General features: G+C 41.1%; 1 protein-coding gene across 7 annotated transcripts in view; it reads right to left on the reverse strand.

The window, feature by feature from the left end:
• Positions 1-19,568, reverse strand: part of LOC139371285 (forkhead box protein P1-B-like) — a 232,575-nt gene that overhangs the window by 189,105 nt on the left and 23,902 nt on the right. For 6 of the 7 annotated variants that reach the window (XM_071111578.1, XM_071111577.1, XM_071111574.1 and 3 more), the window contains exons 2-3: positions 14,852-14,950; positions 12,006-12,106 (exon numbers count right to left, since the gene is read on the reverse strand). The gene's annotated coding sequence lies outside the window, so the exon portion shown is untranslated. Of the gene's footprint in view, positions 1-12,005; positions 12,107-14,851; positions 14,951-19,568 lie in introns of those variants that run through there. The other variant, XM_071111573.1, reaches the window with a different exon arrangement.

Below are 19,568 nucleotides of genomic sequence, written 5' to 3' on the forward strand. Positions count from 1 at the left end.
GCTGAGGCAAAACTATCCAGTTTGTTTTTTGCATGCAAGATCCAATAGCATCATTGTAATCAATTACTTAATATACATATCACTAAACTGAAATTGTATTTAACATTATTGCCTATAGCCCATTACATCACTGGCCTGGTAATCTTGGCACTGAGGTAAGGATATTTGAGAGGTCATCTTCTCAGCCCTATCCCTCTGGGATCACTTGTAAAAGCTGCTAGCCACACCCTCTGGCCAAGATAACACCTGGTTCTCCACTAAAGTCAAAACCACACCCCTTCATAATGTTGGACATGTTCTGACCAAGCTCATTTCTTAACATAGCATGAGAATGGACATAGTATTGGGAGGGAGTGAAACCATCCAAATTCAAGAATACCATTTGGGTCAATACTTTGAACAACTATTTAAGACTTACAGAGAAGAGTGAATTATTATTTGACATAAAAAAAATGCAGTGCTTGTAGGGCACATGAATAGACATTGGGCAGAGGTGGATCACAACGAGGATAGCTCCACCTCTTCGCTTGCAAAGCCATAGCCACCACAAGAGCCATACAGAGTAGAGGCTGCCCCAGTCGAAATAGTGTTGCTCTCTCAGGTTATTTACCAGAAAGATTCTTTGAACACAGCTGGAGCCATCAAAAGCCCTGAGACGTGAATGTATTTGTTGTTTGGATTATTCCCCTCTGCCTGTCAATGGCAGGATCACAGTCATTTTTACAGCTCTGGAGATGGAGATCTCCCCTGTAGGAACTCACTGACACACTGCACCCAGAGAGAGGAGAGAGGAGGGGGACAGAGTTCACTGGAGCACCCTGCATATTGTCTGCTCCTCCAGGGGGGCTAAATGAAGCTCTACAGATTCTTATTTTAAGGGTCAGCTGTTGCTGCAAATACAATACAGCTGATCATCGTTGGACACAGACAATAATAAAACCTGGATATTTTGCTGGATAATCAAGTAGGCATTGATTTCCTTGTGTCTTTGTAGCATTACAGCCTGGAGTATTCTGATGAAGCATCCAAATGAAGCAGAAGTAAGCATAAGAAAACAAAAATAGTCTTTGTTTATTAGATATATGATGAATTAAGAACACCAGTATATAGGCACCTTGTTCCATCTACATTAGTGTAAGCCCACATTCTGATTTGCATGAACACCAGAGTTCCAAGTATTCATTTGAGGAGAAATAATGAGATGTGAGCTACTGCTTAACTCCCACACTGTAAGTGTTAAGCATAGCAGTCTTCCTCCTAAGTTCTACATTATCTCTTGAAGCATGAGGCGGTCAGTATAATATCGCACTACTTAGACAAGTGATCCATGAACAAAACAGAGATACAATATCTCTTTGTATTTGTAAGCCTCATTAAAGCCATTGACCTTATATACTATCAGGAATGATGCTAATGTTCAAGAGCTCCCTCACTCATTCTAGTTCAATATCACTATTTTAAGCTGTTTTGAAGATAAAGCCTGCCTCCCTTTCTCAATGACAACTGTTCCTTTTATTTACTAATATCAATGAGAAGCATTGAGAATGACTTCAAAACATCACTGACAATGAAATCGTACAATAAAAATGAGAAATACTGCAATTTCAAAGAGACTCAATTGACTGCAAAATGCTAAGGAGGTTTAGTGAGCTACTTAGGTGTATTAACACAATGCTGCCTGGAGACTGGATGGTTTATCACTTTGCACACTCTCAACAGATGTGCATTTTATTTAAGTGGCAGGTTCTCCTGAGTTTGCCCTGGTGTCCTGCCGTAATAAAAACTGCCTTTGAAACGTGGTGTGTGTGGACTAGTACCAACGCAAAACGTGGTGGGTGTGGACTAGTACCAACGCAAAACGTGGTGGGTGTGGACTAAAACCAACATGAAACATGGTGTGTGAGGACTAGTACCAACATGAAATGTGGTGTGTAAGGACTAGTACCAACATGAAACGTGGTGTGTGAGGACTAGTACCAACATGAAATGTGGTGTGTGAGGACTAGTACCAACATGAAATGTGGTGTGTAAGGACTAGTACCAACATGAAACGTGGTGTGTGAGGACTAGTACCAACATGAAACGTGGTGTGTGAGGACTAGTACCAACATTAAATGTGGTGTGTGAGGACTAGTACCAACATTAAATGTGGTGTGTAAGGACTAGTACCAACATGAAACGTGGTGTGTGAGGACTAGTACCAACATGAAACGTGGTGTGTGAGGACTAGTACCAACATGAAATGTGGTGTTTGAGGACTAGTACCAACATGAAACGTGGTGTGTGAGGACTAGTACCAACATGAAATGTGGTGTTTGAGGACTAATACCAACATGAAACGTGGTTTGTGAAGACTAGTACCAACATGAAATGTGGTGTGTGAGGACTAGTACCAACATGAAACGTGGTGTGTGAGGACTAGTACCAACATGAAATGTGGTGTGTGAGGACTAATACCAACATGAAACGTGGTGTGTGAGGACTAGTACCAACATGAAATGTGGTGTGTGAGGACTAGTACCAACATGAAACGTGGTGTGTGTGTGGACAAGTACCAACATGAAACATGGTGTTTGTGGACTAGTACCAACATGAAACGTGGTGTGTGAGGACTAGTACCAACATGAAACATGGTGGGTGTGGACTAGTACCAACATGAAACATGGTGTGTGTGGACTAGTACCAACATGAAACATGTTGGGTGTGGACTAGTACCAACATGAAATGTGGTGTGTGAGGACTAGTACCAACATGAAACATGGTAGGTGTGGACAACAGGACTAAGGCAGGAGAAAGTCAATGTGTGTGAAAATTATGTTGCTCGATTAGAGGAAATGTAGTCAAGATTGGCAGGTCCACCAGATATGTAATTGAATCAATTAAGTGTAACAGTAGACACACACACAAACACACACCTTTTACTTTCAGTAAAGGGGCTACTGTATTGTAGGGTGAAGACACTGATAATTACACAGTAACTACGCCATACAGTACAAAGTAATTACAGAGATTTACACCTCTGACACCCCTTCCCTCCCATTTTACAAGCCAAGTGAAAACGAATTCCTGGCAGGTTGTACACACACACACACACACACACACACACACACACACACACACACACACACACACACACACACACACACACACACACACAGACAGACACACACACACACAGACACACACACACACACGTTCTCTCTATCTGTTTCTCGGCACACACTCTTTAAGTTTCCCACTCCCTTTCCCAGTGACCTGTGCTGACCTTGTTCCTACCTCCCGAGGCCGGGCAGGAAGTCGTGCTGAGTGAGTGCTGCTGGGTCTGTCCCAGCTTTTAGCCTCCCAGCCTCCAGGCTCAGCCTCCCAGCCTCTTACACAATGCAGTCTGCCTGGAACAGGGGTCTCCCAGCACCCGCCTCACACTCGTTTGTGAGATGATCAAACCTGGGGAATTGTGGGAGGGGCAGGGAGGCACATCCTGCGTAAAACCGCATCCTGAACAAGCATCACCGTGTCTCACTGTAAATAAATACTCTCTCCTCACACGGCTTCCGTCAACTGTCATTGCCTCGGCTCCAATCACCTTCAAGTCCAAACAGGAAAGCGCAGAGAGGCGAGGGAGATGGCAGATATGAGCTTTAATTTGCTTCTCGCTGCAGTTTCGCCTCGGCGGCGGTGCTTCCTATTCTCCTGCTCCGCCAGCTGCCCGGGGTCTGTCCCGGACCCCTAGCCCTTCCTGTCATCCTTCATTACCGCATCATCCATGGGGAGGTGGCGGCCATAAAGCCGGCAAGTCACCATTAGGTGCAACTCGGACCATTTGTGAAGCACCCGGCACAGACACTTGAGACCAAACACACGGCTCCTGTAGTAGCCTAGAGAGCCTGTAGTGTACAGCAGCACAGGGCCAGCTGACTGCCTTACTAACTGCTAATCCCCTAAGCATTATCAGATCTACAGCTGAACAACAGAGTATGACAGAGGCAACAACGGAGACATGACAACAAGCTCATCGTTGACAAATTGCTTTCTGTTGAACTGCAGACAGGCTAAACGCGCGATTATCTTACAAACTGAAGGGGTGTTATAAGGCAGCACATACTTCATGATGATGAACTCAACACATTACATAACAGTGGGGTACACAAGAAAATATAAAACATCTACTACATCCACACTAAATATCATCTACTCTAAATATCGTGTTTATCTACAGTGCCTTCAGAAAGTATTCACACCCCTTGAATTTTTCAACATTTTGTGGTGTTACAGCCTGAATTTCAAATGTAACACATTTAGATTTTTTTGTCACTGGCCTACACACCATACCCCATAATGTCAAAGTGGAATTTTGTTTTTCGAAATGTTTACAAATGAATAAAAAATTTAAAGAGGAAATGTCTTGAGTCAAAAAGTATTCAACCCCTTTGTTATGGAAAGCCTACATAAGTTCAGGAGTAAACATTTGCTTAAATAGTCACATTATACGTTGCATGGACTCTGTGTACAATAACAGGGTTTAACATGATATTTGAATTACATCATCTCTGTACCCCACACATACAATTATCTGTAAGGTCCCTCAGTCGAGCAGTGAATTTCTACCACAAAGACCAGGGATGTTTTCTAATACCTCGCAAAAAAGGGCAGCTATTGGTAGATTAATAAAAACAAAAAAGCAAACATTAAATATCCCTTTGAGCCTGGTGAAGTTATTAATTACACTTCGATGGCGTATCAATACACCCAGTCACTACAACGATGCAGGCCTCCTTCCAACTCAATTGTTGGAGAAGAAGGAAACCACTCAGGGATTTCACCATGAGGCCAATGGTGACTTTAAAACAGTTAGAGAGTTCTATGGCTGTGATAGGAGAAAACTGAGAATGGATCAACAACATTGTAGATACTCCACAATACTAACCTAATTGATAGAGTGAAAAGAAGGAAGCCTGTGCAGAATACAAATATTATATATATATATATATATATATATATATATATTAGAGGTTGACCGATTAATCAGAATGGCCGATTAATTAGGGCCGATTTCAAGTTTTCATAATTGGAAATCGGTAGTTTTGGGCGCCGATGTTGCAGATTTCTACATTTGTTATACCTTTATTTAACTAGGCAAGTCAGTTAAGAACACATTCTTATTTTCAATGACAGCCTAGGAACGGTGGGTTAACTGCTTTGCTCAGAGGCAGAACGACAGATTTTCACCTTATCAGCTCAGAGGATCCAATCTTGCAACCTTACAGTTAACTAGTCCAACGCTATAACCACCTGCCTCTCGTTGCACTCCACAAGGAGACTGCCTGTTACGCGAATGCAGTAGAAGCCAAGGTAAGTTGCTAGCTAGCATTAAACTTATCTTATAAAAAACAATCAATCAATCCTAATCACTAGTTATAACTAAACATGGTTGATGATATTACTAGTTTATCTAGCTAGTCCTGCGTTGCATATATTCGATGCAACGCTGGGGGACGATTTAACAAAAGCGCATTTGCGAAAAAAGCACAATCGTTGGACGACTGTACTTAACCATAAACACCAATGCCTTTCTAAAAATCAATACACAGAAGTATATATTTTTTTTACCTGCATATTTAGCTAAAGGAAATCCAGGTTAGCAGGCAATATTTACCAGGTGAAATTGTGTCACTTCTCTTGTGTTCATTGCACGCAGAGTCAGGGTATATGTAACAGTTTGGGCAGCCTGGCTCATTGCGAACTAATTTGCCAGAATTTTACGTAATTATGACAGAACATTGAAGGTTGTGCAACGTAACAAGAATATTTAGACTTAGGGATGCCACCCATTAGATAAAATACCGAATGGTTCCGTATTTCACTGAAAGAATAAACGTTTTGTTTTCTAAATGATAGTTTCCGGATTCGACCATATTAATGACCAAAGGCTTGTATTTCTGTGTGTTATCATGTTATAACTAAGTCTATGATTTGATAGAGCAGTCTGACTGAGCGATGGTAGGCAACAGCAGGCTCGTAAGCATTCATTCAAACAGCACTTTAATGCGTTTTGCCAGCAGCTCTTCGCAATCACAGTGCTGTTTATGACTTCAAGCCTATCAGCCTAATGGCTGGTGTAACCGATGTGAAATGGCTAGCTAGTTAGCGGGGTGCGCGCTAATAGCGTTTCAAACGTCACTCGCTCTGAGACTTAGAGTAGTTATTCCCCTTGCTCTGCAAGGGCCGCGGCTTTTGTGGAGCGATGGGTAACGCTGCTTCGAGTGTGGCAGTTGTCGATGTGTTCCTGTTAGGAGCCCAGGTAGGGGCGAGGAGAGGGACGGAAGCTATACTGTTACACTGGCAATACTATAGTGCCTATAAGAACATCCAATAGTCAAAGGTACTGTATATGGAATACAAATGGTATAGAGAGAAATAGTCCTAAAAATACTATATTAACTACAACCTAAAACCTCTTACCTTGGAATATTGAAGTCTCATATTAAAAGGAACCACCAACTTTTATATGTTCTCATGTTCTGAGCAAGGAACTCAAATGTTAGCTTTTTTACATGGCACATATTGCACTTTTACTTCTCCAACACTTTGAAACCAAATTGAACATGTTTCCTTATTTATTTGAGGCTAAATAGATTTTTATTGATGTATTATATTAAGTTAAAATAAGTGTTCATTCACTATTGTTGTAATTGTCATTATTACAAATAAAGAAATAAAAATCGGCTGATTAATCGGTATCGGCTTTTTTTGGTCCTCCAATAATCGGTATCACCGTTGAAAAATCATAATCGGTCGACCTCTAATATACAGTGCCTTGCGAAAGTATTCGGCCCCCTTGAACTTTGCGACCTTTTGCCACATTTCAGGCTTCAAACATAAAGATATAAAACTGTATTTTTTTGTGAAGAATCAACAACAAGTGGGACACAACCATGAAGTGGAACGACATTTATTGGATATTTCAAACTTTTTTAACAAATCAAAAACTGAAAAATTGGGCGTGCAAAATTATTCAGCCCCCTTAAGTTAATACTTTGTAGCGCCACCTTTTGCTGCGATTACAGCTGTAAGTCGCTTGGGGTATGTCTCTATCAGTTTTGCACATCGAGAGACTGAAATTTTTTCCCATTCCTCCTTGCAAAACAGCTCGAGCTCAGTGAGGTTGGATGGAGAGTTCTTTCCACAGATTCTTGATTGGATTCAGGTCTGGACTTTGACTTGGCCATTCTAACACCTGGATATGTTTATTTTTGAACCATTCCATTGTAGATTTTGCTTTATGTTTTGGATCAATGTCTTGTTGGAAGACAAATCTCCGTCCCAGTCTCAGGTCTTTTGCAGACTCCATCAGGTTTTCTTCCAGAATGGTCCTGTATTTGGCTCCATCCATCTTCCCATCAATTTTAACCATCTTCCCTGTCCCTGCTGAAGAAAAGCAGGCCCAAACCATGATGCTGCCACCACCATGTTTGACAGTGGGGAGGGTGTGTTCAGGGTGATGAGCTGTGTTGCTTTTACGCCAAACATAACGTTTTGCATTGTTGCCAAAAAGTTCCATTTTGGTTTCATCTGACCAGAGCACCTTCTTCCACATGTTTGGTGTGTCTCCCAGGTGGCTTGTGGCAAACTTTAAACAACACTTTTTATGGATATCTTTAAGAAATGGCTTTCTTCTTGCCACTCTTCCATAAAGGCCAGATTTGTGCAATATACGACTGATTGTTGTCCTATGGACAGAGTCTCCCACCTCAGCTGTAGATCTCTGCAGTTCGTCCAGAGTGATCATGGGCCTCTTGGCTGCATCTCTGATCAGTCTTCTCCTTGTATGAGCTGAAAGTTTAGAGGGACGGCCAGGTCTTGGTAGATTTGCAGTGGTCTGATACTCCTTCCATTTCAATATTATCGCTTGCACAGTGCTCCTTGGGATGTTTAAAGCTTGGGAAATCTTTTTGTATCCAAATCCGGCTTTAAACTTCTTCACAACAGTATCTCGGACCTGCCTGGTGTGTTCCTTGTTCTTCATGATGCTCTCTGCGCTTTTAACGGACCTCTGAGACTATCACAGTGCAGGTGCATTTATACAGAGACTTGATTACACACAGGTGGATTGTATTTATCATCATTAGTCATTTAGGTCAACATTGGATCATTCAGAGATCCTCACTGAACTTCTGGAGAGAGTTTGCTGCACTGAAAGTAAAGGGGCTGAATAATTTTGCACGCCCAATTTTTCAGTTTTTGATTTGTTAAAAAAGTTTGAAATATCCAATAAATGTCGTTCCACTTCATGATTGTGTCCCACTTGTTGTTGATTCTTCACAAAAAAATGCAGTTTTATATCTTTATGTTTGAAGCCTGAAATGTGGCAAAAGGTCGCAAAGTTCAAGGGGGCCGAATACTTTCGCAAGGCACTGTATATATATATATATATATATGCTAATCTTGTTTGCAACAAAGCAATAGAGTAATTCTGCAAAAAATGTGGCAAAGCAATTCACTTTTTGCCCAGAATACAAAGTCTTATGTTTGGGGCAAATCCAATACAACACCTTACTGAGTACCACTCATATTTTCAAGCATAGTGGTGGCTGCGTCATGTTATGGGTATGCTTGTATTCATTAAGGACTGGGGAGTTTTCAGGTAAAAAAATAAACATAATAGAGCTAAGCACAGTCAAAATCCTAGAGGAAAACCTGGTTCCGTATGCTTTCCACCAGACACTAGGAGATTAATTCACCTTTCAGCAGGACAATAACCTAAAACACAAGGCAAAATCTACACTGGAGCTGCTTATCAAGAAGACAGTGAGTGGGTGAGTTCCAGTTTTGACTTAAATAATTTTTAAAATAATAATGGCCAAATGTTGCACAATCCAGGTGTGGAAACCCAGAAAAACTCACAGCTGTAATCTCTGCAAAAGGTGCTTCTACAAAGTATTGACTCAGGGATGTGAATACTTATATAATACAAGATATTTCTGTATTTAATTTTCAATACATTTGCTAAAATTTCTAAAAACATGTTTTCACTTTGTCATTATGGGGTATTGTGTGTAGACTGGTGAGAGAAAAACATATATTTAATCAAATTTGAATTCAGGCTGCATGTAATAAGTCAAGGGGGTATAAATACTTGACTTGAAAAAGCTCCATTTGGTTCTATTTTATTATCAGACTCTGAAACAAACACATCAACACAATGGCTGTCCTAATCCAGCTCTTGCTTAAGGGGTGAGAGCTTCCAGGCCTTCCGTCCCTCAAACACTCCCTACATTATTTTATTATACTTGAAAATTGCATGCAGCTGCTGACTCCAGCCTATTGCTGTTCTGCCTAGTCTTATAGCATTGCCCCCCAGGCTTGAAAAATCATTCAGTTACTGATCATACATGAGTGGCTATAAAGCTGCCCTGTGTGTGTATGTGTGAGTGTGCAAAATTATGGATAGCTGAAAGTGTCTTACAATGACCCATTTTCTGGTGACGCCTGACAGTTTTTGACAACTATTTTAAATCTTTATGGTTATGCACTATTTTGATGGCCAGAAAACAGTGGAATACAAAATATGCCATTCAGTTACTTCTATACAAAATCTAAAAGTAGTTTTGCCCAATTTGACTTTTCAACTGTGGTCTTATGTCATCACTCCTCAACATAGAGGGAAGACAGGACAGCAGCAGAGAGACAACAGGAGAGGTACATCATTATTTCCACACAAATCATTGGTAAAGCCAGGCACGTGAAACAATCCACTCCATAGGTATAATGCTATGCAGGACCACAACACACTGAGTGAGTGAGTGATCTAAATGCAGTGTTTAGCTCCATCTGGATCCATGGCCGAGTATTTTGACATCTTATCAGGAATCGGTTGAGCGGTGATTAAGCTAGGTTACTGATCTGATGAGGCCCGCCTGCTCTCTACAGTGGCAGTAGCGTTTAGTGGGCCGTATGTTGAGCTGCTGTTAAATGTGTGTTAAGTTCTGCCATCCCAGTCAGGTGGCTACAGGCTTCACCACACAGTGTTCAGTCCACGCCTGTGGAGCAGACACATGACTATAATGGTAACGTCTCACTGAGCACGCCTCGGCCTGTCCAAGGGCGTTGTTTGGGAGAGTGTATGCATACAGTATGTCCGTATGTTTGTGTATGTGTGTGGGAGAGGGAGCCCTATATCCTGAGGATTCGTAGTTGTTGTTCATTTCCTGTTCAGTGACAAAATGAGCACATAAAGGCTAAACGGCACTCTTCCCTGGCCTTTAACCACATCACAGTAGTTTTCCACTAACCACAGATAATTATACAATTAAAACAATTTTATGTGTCTATCTGTCAAACTGATCTAATTTGCCATTAGAATGACACTAGAGCAATGAGGACTCGCTCTCTCTTTCCCTGAGCAAAACCCGTCTCCTCTCTATCACATGACTAGGGAGAAACATCTGCAACAGAGAAAAACACTAACTGAGCTGTGAGGAATAGGAGGTCTACTTGTTAAGCAGGATGTTAGTGAATAAAGCAGGACCCGGTGGCATTCAGTGTGACCCATAGTTTTCATAGGGCCACAAGGAAATGGAGAGGTTCAGTTGACTGTTGGTTTAAATTAACCTTCAGTTGCTGAGAGAAAAGGACCTGAGTGACATTAGTATTTTCTAAGACAATACTCCTTTATGCATGTCGTACTTGACATCAATGATTCATTATGACAAAGAAAAGCAGAGCTGAACAAATAAGTCATAAATTAAAGGTCAATACTGACTGGCATTGTGGGATAAATCAAAATTCACACATGATTGTGATCATTTCACAAAACAGCAACTGTTGACTATGCATTTGAAAGCAAACCTACAGAGAAAGGAAATAGAAGATACATTTATTATATCCATTATTTCTCTAAATATGTGTTCCTTATATATTGCCCTTACATATGGGCAACATATTAAAGGAAAAGTGACTGTTGCGATCCAGTGACTGTGTGCGAGTGTGGAAACTGCAGTCTGTATCAGGGCCAGAAGAGTGACCTCCCTCTGGGCCAGCAGATTGAGCCCTGCCCCCCAGCCTGCAGCCGGAGAGGGTGTGAGGGACAGTGGGTGGGAGGAGGCTCAGAAGACCTTGACCTGGAAATCCTACCTCTCTCCCAGTCTACCCACTGAGGACAAGGAACTCAGATAGGAACTCCTTTTCAAGAAGTTAAAGGAAAATGTGTGTCTGCCCAGCCCGGTATGCCTGTGTCTAACCGGTCTCAACCACAATGGAAATCCTTTTATGTTTATGGGTGATCTTAATGAGGATACAAACCCATTAGGTTTCAGACCTGCCATAGAGGAGCTCTGTGGTATTAGCCATGAACAAGTGCACCATCAGCACAGAGAGAGAACAGTATTTTATGGCAACAGATCACTGACTCAAGCCATTGGCCACAGAGACCACAAATGAGGCGTTAAGTGTAGCGGCACAGCAGCGGAGAAGGGTAGATAGATGGAGAGATGTGCCCTTCTTCTCCTCCCATCCATGCATGTGTCCGCTCTCCCTATTTCCACTCCTCCCTAAACCAGTCTCTCTCTCTCTCTCCCCCCTCCCTCTCCCTCTATACTCCATTTCACATTTACATCAAAACATGTGGAAGAGGCCCACAATGCACTGCAACTAAATAACAACTGTCACCTAGAGTATAATTCATTAAACCAATGTTAATGTTGTCTTCCTCTAATGTCATTTGTATAATTGAAATTTAATTCTCCAACAATATTTGGGGAGAATTTTAATTGACGTTTGCTGTAATGAATTGTTGGGCAGAGACCAAGGCACAGGCACAGAGAAGTTTAAAAAACGCATCCTGACATAGAGATTGAGAAAGAGAGGCGGAGTGGCAAGGCGAGGAGAGGGGCCTGCTGGGACGGTTTCATCATCACCGCCACCCCCCTGCTGATGGGATGGGGGAGGGAGGGGGGGGCGATAGACTCTTCTTCACAGTCTGAGATTTAATTGCACACAGATTCCATTACCTCCGCACAAATGTCACGTTCACTTCTGATCAGGGGCAAGGCAGGCGCTGGCAGCCAGCCAGACAACAGTGCAGAAAGTATTCAGCCAATCAGAGCACCCACTGCAGACAGGGGAGAGGGACAGGGAGAGAATGCCAAAGATATTAAAAACAAAGGATTGTCATAAACAAAGCTGCCGACGCTGCTACGACCGGTGTACTATGCATCATTTAGGGAGTGAAGTGATATCTTTTGTTTTGATTGCTACTTTTCATTGAATTGAATTGACCATAAGGTGATCATTTAGAATGATAAGGTCAAAAAAATGAAAGGCTGCCATCTATATGGTGGTATTCTGTAGATGTTTGTGAAATACATGTTCTGCATTTTCAAATTTAATGTTAGAAATCTAACCCTAAAACTTCTTCAAAACACAATTGGTAAAACAACAAAAACACCATATGTTTAGCATAATGTCTAATTAAAGTCACTATTCAAGATTTACATTTACATTAAAACTCCATACATACAGTTGAAGTCGGAAGTTTACATACACTTAGGTTGGAGACATCAAAACTAGTTTTTCAACCACTCCACAAATTTCTTGTTAACAAACTTTAGTTTTAGCAAGTCGGTTAGGATATTTTTCCAACAACTGTTTACAGACAGATTATTTCACTTATAATTTACAGTATCACAATTCCAATGGGTCAGAAGGTTACATACACTAACTCGACTGTGCCTTTAAACAGGTTGGAAAATTCCAGAAAAGGATTTCATGGCTTTAGAAGCTTCTGATAGGCAATTTGACATAATTTGAGTCAATTGGAGGTGTACATGTGGATGTATTTCAAGGCCTACCTTCAAAATCAGAGCCTCTTTGCTTGACATCATGGGAAAATCAAAAGAAATCAGCCAAGACCTCAGAAAAAAAATTGTAGACTTCCACAAGTTTGGTTCATCCTTGGGAGCAATTTCCAAACGCCTGAAGGTACCAAGTTCATCTGTACAAACAATAGTACGCAAGTATAAACACCATGGGACCACGCAGCCGTCATACCGCTCAAGAAGGAGATGCGTTCTGTCTCCTAGAGATGAACGTACTTTGGTGCAAAAAGGGCAACTTAATCCCAGAACAACAGCAAAGGACCTTGTGAAGATGCTGGAGTAAACAGGTAAAAAATAATCTATATCCACAGTAAAACGAGTCCTATATCAACATAACCTGAAAGGCCGCTCAGCAAGGAAGAAGTCACTGCTCCAAAATCACCATAAAAAAGACAGACTACGGTTTGCAACTGCACATGGGGACAAAGATCATACTTTTTTGGAGAAATGTCCTCTGTTCTGATGAAACAAAAATAGAACTGTTAGGTCATAATGTCCATTGTTATTTTTGGAGGGAAAAGGGGAGGCTTGCAAGCCGAAGAACACCATCCAAACCGTAAAGCACAGGGGTGGCAGCATCATGTTGTGGGGGTGCTTTGCTGCAGGAGGGACTGGTGCACTTCACAAAATAGATGGCATCTTGAGGCAGGAAAATATGTGGATATATTGAAGCAACATCTCAGGATATCAGTCAGGAAGTTAAAGCTTGGTTGCAAATGTGTCACACCCTGACCGTAGAGAGCCTTTTTATTCTCTATTTGGTGAGGTCAGGGTGTGACTAGGGTGGGCAATCTATGTTTTCTATTTCTTTGTTGGCCGGGAATGGTTCCCAATTAGAGGCAGCTGTCTATCGTTGTCTCTGATTGGAGATCATACTTAGGCAGCCTTTCCCACCTGTAGTTTGTGGGATCTTGTTTTGGTACTGTGCTGTTTAGCAATACGAAACTTTACGTTTCGTTTGTATTTTGTTTTTTTTTCGGTGTTCATAAAGAAAGATGTACGCCCTACCACGCTGCCCCTTGGTCCGATCCTTCCTTCAACGAGCATGACAAAATGGGTCTTCCAAATGGTCAATGACCCCAAGCATACTTCCAAAGTTGTGGCAAAATGGCTTAAGGACAACAAATTCAAGGTATTGGAGTGGCAATCACAAAGCCCTGACCTCAATCCTACAGAAAATTTGTGGGCAGAACTGAAAACGCATGTGCGAGCAAGGAGGCCTACAAATCTGACTCAGTTACACGAGCTCTGTCAGGAGGAATGGGACAAAATTCACCCAACTTATTTTGGAAAGCTTGTGGAAAGCTACCCAAAACATTTGAGCCAAGTTAAACAATTTAAAGGCAATGCTACCAAATACTAATTGAGTGTATGTAAACTTCTGACCCACTGGGAATGTGATGACAGAAATAAAAGCTGAAATAAATCATTCTCTCTACTATTATTCTGACATTTCACATTCTTAAAATAAAGTGGTCCTAACTGACCTAAAACAGGGACTTTTTACTAGGATTAAATGTTGGGAATTGTGAAAAACTGAGTTTAACTGTATTTGGCTAAGGTGTACGTAAATTTCCCACTTCAACTGTAAGTAGTAATATTTTCCGCAATGCATCTAAGTATTCAATTAAAACTTGCTAATTTGAATAAAATAGGAACATCATATTTTCAACAAAGTTCTTGATAAATTTAGCCGACACATTATTTGTAAGACATTCCGATTAGTTGTTTCATTATTCAAAGTCATAATGCAATTTGGTCAAATAAAATAGTTTTCAATTATTAGCCTGAACAATTAACAGTTCATGAAAATACTTTTGAGTATGTGTTGGTATCTAGTTTAACCTAATTATAATAAGATGCTAATTAGCCTAACAAGTTAAATCTCACTATGCTGCAGTCTTCTAGTTCACAGAGGCAGAGAACATTTGGAATAAAACTGACATCTGAAGTAGATAAGAGTAAGGAAGTGCTTATACCGTGTTCACTTGTGTAGGAAAGACTGGCGTTCCATTCTTCCAATGAAAATTCAACTCAGGGTCTTCAGAGGCGGGACCATCAGGAGTTCACAGATGACACTATTTAGGTATGAGAAGGACAGAAGAGAGGGTTGTCACTAGTTACCAAAGTCATAATTTTGTCTAAACCCTGCCTATTTCTACAAAGTATCTTCTTAAAATTAGATTTGAAATCTTAACCTTAACCTTTCTACATTAATTATCCTAACCTGCTGCGTTAGTTCTCCTAAACCTGCTACGAAAAGTACATTCTGACAAAAGCTGTATCCCTTTAAGACAAAACTCAGTTCACTTAACCCACATCAACAGGAGTGGCATTATCAGAGGGAAAATTAAACGTGATCAGCTACAACCACACATATTTTACATGCGTTATGACGCACTGATTCCAGTTGTCATCTCCTGGCCTAAATACATAGTCATCTCACTGTTTTCATCTTTACAAAGACAGATTAGTATGACTAATATTTAACACTATCTCACAATTGCATAATGCGGTGATGATGCTGCTGATGTAAATGTCAGCGTTAACAAAATAACAATGTGTACAACCACAGAAATCTGACTCCCCCGGAACGCTGTATGTTCTCAGTGACATATTGACCTATAAACCTGCACCATTGTGTGTGAGCTCTGTCTGAAAGTAATCTGGATTTTGCAAGGCCATTTTCTGAACACCATTCTGAAAATTCAGTCAGTTCCAAAATTACAATTGTGAACTTGGTCATCGACAGACCTAAAAATCAATACCAGATAATAATGGCCTCTTTACATGCTGTACTTGTTGAAGTATTAATTCATAAGACAACAACATGTCTGTCTGTCTCTGTGTGTGTGTGCAACTAGCTCTCACAGTTTCACGTCAGAATTCAAAGTTCATTCATGTTTCTCAAACTTGAATTTCTTAAATGTTTAAGGTTAAGTTAAGGCATTAACTCCAAAATCTTAAAGTTAGGCATTAACTCAGAATGGTTAAGGTTTGGCTTAAAACAAAAATCTCAAACACAACTTTCTTTCGCTGGATTCGACCTTGCAACTTATCCACCATCCCCGTCCACAACACCCTAGGTAAAACCTAGTGGCCGGTTTCTATGTAATCTTCAGACATCATCAGAAATGGATGAACGTTGAATACTGACTTGTATCACGGGTGACCTGGATGTGCGTTCGAGCGTGTGTCGGTCTATTTATATCTTTAGACCTATCTGTTTATGGCATGAATGTATAATGCATATTTTTTTCCCCATCGGCAGAACAGAAGAAGGAGATCCAGAACCATTAATTGAGCTTGTCTATGAGAGACAGTGCCAAAACACCAAACATATAACTCTGACTCTCTCTCTGTAGAGCACTAGTGTGTAGAGGCCCCAAACCATACACAACAAACCCCAGGCCCGCCCCATAATTCATGAGTGTGGAATTTGGCTAACCCCATTAACGCGGCGTTGTTTCCACAGCCAGATCACATTCCTCTGCCCGCCATCAGCCTCTGAACGGCCCCTGATAAGACCCTTCTGATTACCCGTCTGCATGCCTGTCATTATAGGGCGGCAGGTAGATTAGTAGTTAATAGTGCTGAGCCAGTAACCAAAAGGATGCTAGTTTGAATCCCTGAGCAGACTCAGTGAAAAATCTGTCGATGTACCCTTGAGTGAGGCACTTAACCCTAAATTGCTCTGAATAAGAGTGTCTGCTGAATTGTAAATGACTCCCAAAAATATGTTTATCCCAATAGACCGGCTTCACCCATCTGAATCTATGGCTGCACCATGGTGGCTCCACCTTGCTCAAAAAGGAAAGACTTGGGAAAAGAGTACCACCATGCAGACTTTACAATGGTAAGAGTTGATGAGATCATTCGAAAGAGATTGGATTTATGCATGGTCTCATATAAGGGATCTGAAGAAAGATTAAAAGTACTTCAATTTTGAAATGAGGTACCCCACTTTTATTTCACTTCGAAAATGAGCACTTAAAAAGTGATGGTTTAGTTTAAAGATGTGCTACTGCTTTCCATCCATAAAATGAAACAAACAACCAAGCCCTGTAAGATACAGTACGATATCTTCACAGTCATTTTCACAGCGGCAACATCAAATAGACAGATACAACAGCTAAGTTATTCTTCAATTGTGGACTTCCACACAGCAGCTGCTCAACACACAACCTTCAGCTTTAGAAACATGTGGTTTTAATCTCTCCTTTTGACCCAAATTACAGTCCTTGTCAGTTTCAAAAGGAACTTGTAACCAGACACTTTAAAATATACTGAACAAAAATATAAATGCAACATGCAACAATATCAAAGATTTTACTGAGTTTACAGGTCATATGAGGAAATCAGTGAACTGAAATAAATGTATTAGGCCATAATCTATGGATTTCACATGACTGGAAATACAAATATGCATCTGTTGGTACCTGAGGAACAAGGGGCCTCACAATGGGCCTCAGGATCTCATCATGGTATTTTTTTGCATTCAAATTGCTATCGATAAAATGCAATTCAGTTTGATGTCTGTAGCTTGTCCCTGCCCATACCATAACCTCACCACCACCATGGGGCACTCTGTTCACAACGTTGACATTAGCAAACCGCTCACCCACACAACGCCATACACATGGTTTGTGGTTGTGCGGCTGGTTGGATGTACTGCCAAATTTTACTAAAACAACATGTGGCATTTAGAGTGGCCTTTTGTTGTCCCCAGCACAAGGTGCACCTGTGTAATAATCATGTTGTTTAATCAGCTTCTTGATATGCTACACCTGTCAGGTGGATGGATTATCTTGGCCATAGGAGAAATGCTCACTAACAGGGATGTAAACAAATTTGTGCACAAAATTTGAGATATATCAACTTTTGTGCATATTTTATTTCAGCTCATGAAACATGGGACCAACACTTTATATGTTGCGTTCATATTTTTGCTCAGTGTAGTTTGTTACTTATTTGTGTGTCATGTTTCCAACCGAACTGACAACAAACTTTTGGCAAAGGTCTTTGTTCTACCCAGGTTCATGAAACATCAGACTGGATGGGGACAAGGACAACCTACTCCACCTACTCTACCTCATCAATATCTAATACACAGAGGACACCACAGTCAACGGGATGTCAAATCACACACAAATAAGAAACCCATTGGCAAAATACCGAAACATTATAGATGGGACCGAATAGCATGTCTTCAATAGCGTTTGGTTGCCTTAGAATCCTGTCTATGTCGAACACAGTCAACAGAGCCTGCAACTCTGAGAGTCATTAGGTAGCTAGCAGGGCTTCATCTGACTGTAGAGACAGAACATTGTGGCTGGATCGAATCAATGGCTTGACCCATTAAGTCACAGCACTCCCAGTACCTCATCTAATAAGAGCCGGGCTTGGGGAGCACCCCTGACTGACCCATGCTGCTGGGGACAATTATAAGAGAGTGGTCTATCAGCACCGACACCCACTTGCCCAGGCAGCGCAAAGGCAAGAAGGAGATCCACATGATTTAAACTCCTCCCTAAGACGTGCTGACAAGGTTAGAGGGTCAACGCCGACATTAACAGGTCAGTGTGTGGCCCACTTGGGAACAATTACTCCCAGACACAACTAAGTGGACACTTGATTGAACACGACGGAGGCAGGGCACACTTCCCACAGATAACAATCCCCAGAGCCATTTAGGATAAAAAGCCGTTGTGATACAGCCTTTAGGGGCAAAATTCATCCTCCATTTCCCTTTTAAAAGAATGTGAGCATGTGATAGAAAGCCATTCTCTGGGGGCGATGAGCCTCTGAGCATTAACATTTCTACCAATGCTAATTGCAGATTATGACACACTGACAAACGCAGAGTTTTGGACTTTTACATTGGGTCAAGCCAAAAGCCAAAAGGTCTCAAGGCTTCAACCCAAATGATAGATGTTCAGTTTGAAACCAATGCAATCCAAATATCTACGTTTAGATGTTTATTTTATATAGCAGACGCTGTTATCCAGAGCGACTTACAGCTAGTGCGTTCATCTTAAGATAGCTAGGCAGGACAACCATATATCTCAGTCATAGTAAGTACATTTTTCTTCAATAAATTAGCTATCAGTAACGTCAGTGCAAGTAGGGAAAAAAGTAAAGTGCGAGTGTTAGTTCACGAAAGCCACAGTTGTTGGGCTATTTTAAAGAATTTGGGTTATGTTGTTGAGGCATTAACAGACATGTTCATTAAATGTGTGTAGATCTGCCGTTGTTGCATTGTCTGTTTTTCCCTTTTTTATCTGACCTTTGACCTACTGACAGTTTGACCCTCCTCCCACCACAATGAGTAAAACTTTTCCCCTCCCGGTACAGCTGGTGTCTTATCCACTAACACTCCCCAGATCTAGGGAGATTAATGTCACAACTCAACAACAAATAGTTTATGCATTTCATCATATTGAGTGGGTTTAACATTTTTTTTATTTTTTTTACAAACAGATGTGTAGGCCAACATCTTGCAGATAAAGAACTGCTCGTGGTAACATACATCTCTGTGTAAAGCGGTCACTCTAGACTTTTCATGCACAAGCATGGCTTATCGATCTACAAACACATGTTCCCAATTTGCATAAGCTGTGTGTTGGTTGAGGTATTGTTTTTTGTACATTGTTTATTTATTTCTCTCTCTCGCTGAAAATCAGTTCCACATTGTCC

The sequence above is a fragment of the Oncorhynchus clarkii genome, chromosome 17 (genome assembly GCF_045791955.1).
Source record: "Oncorhynchus clarkii lewisi isolate Uvic-CL-2024 chromosome 17, UVic_Ocla_1.0, whole genome shotgun sequence".
In the NCBI taxonomy this organism is placed as follows: domain Eukaryota; kingdom Metazoa; phylum Chordata; class Actinopteri; order Salmoniformes; family Salmonidae; genus Oncorhynchus; species Oncorhynchus clarkii.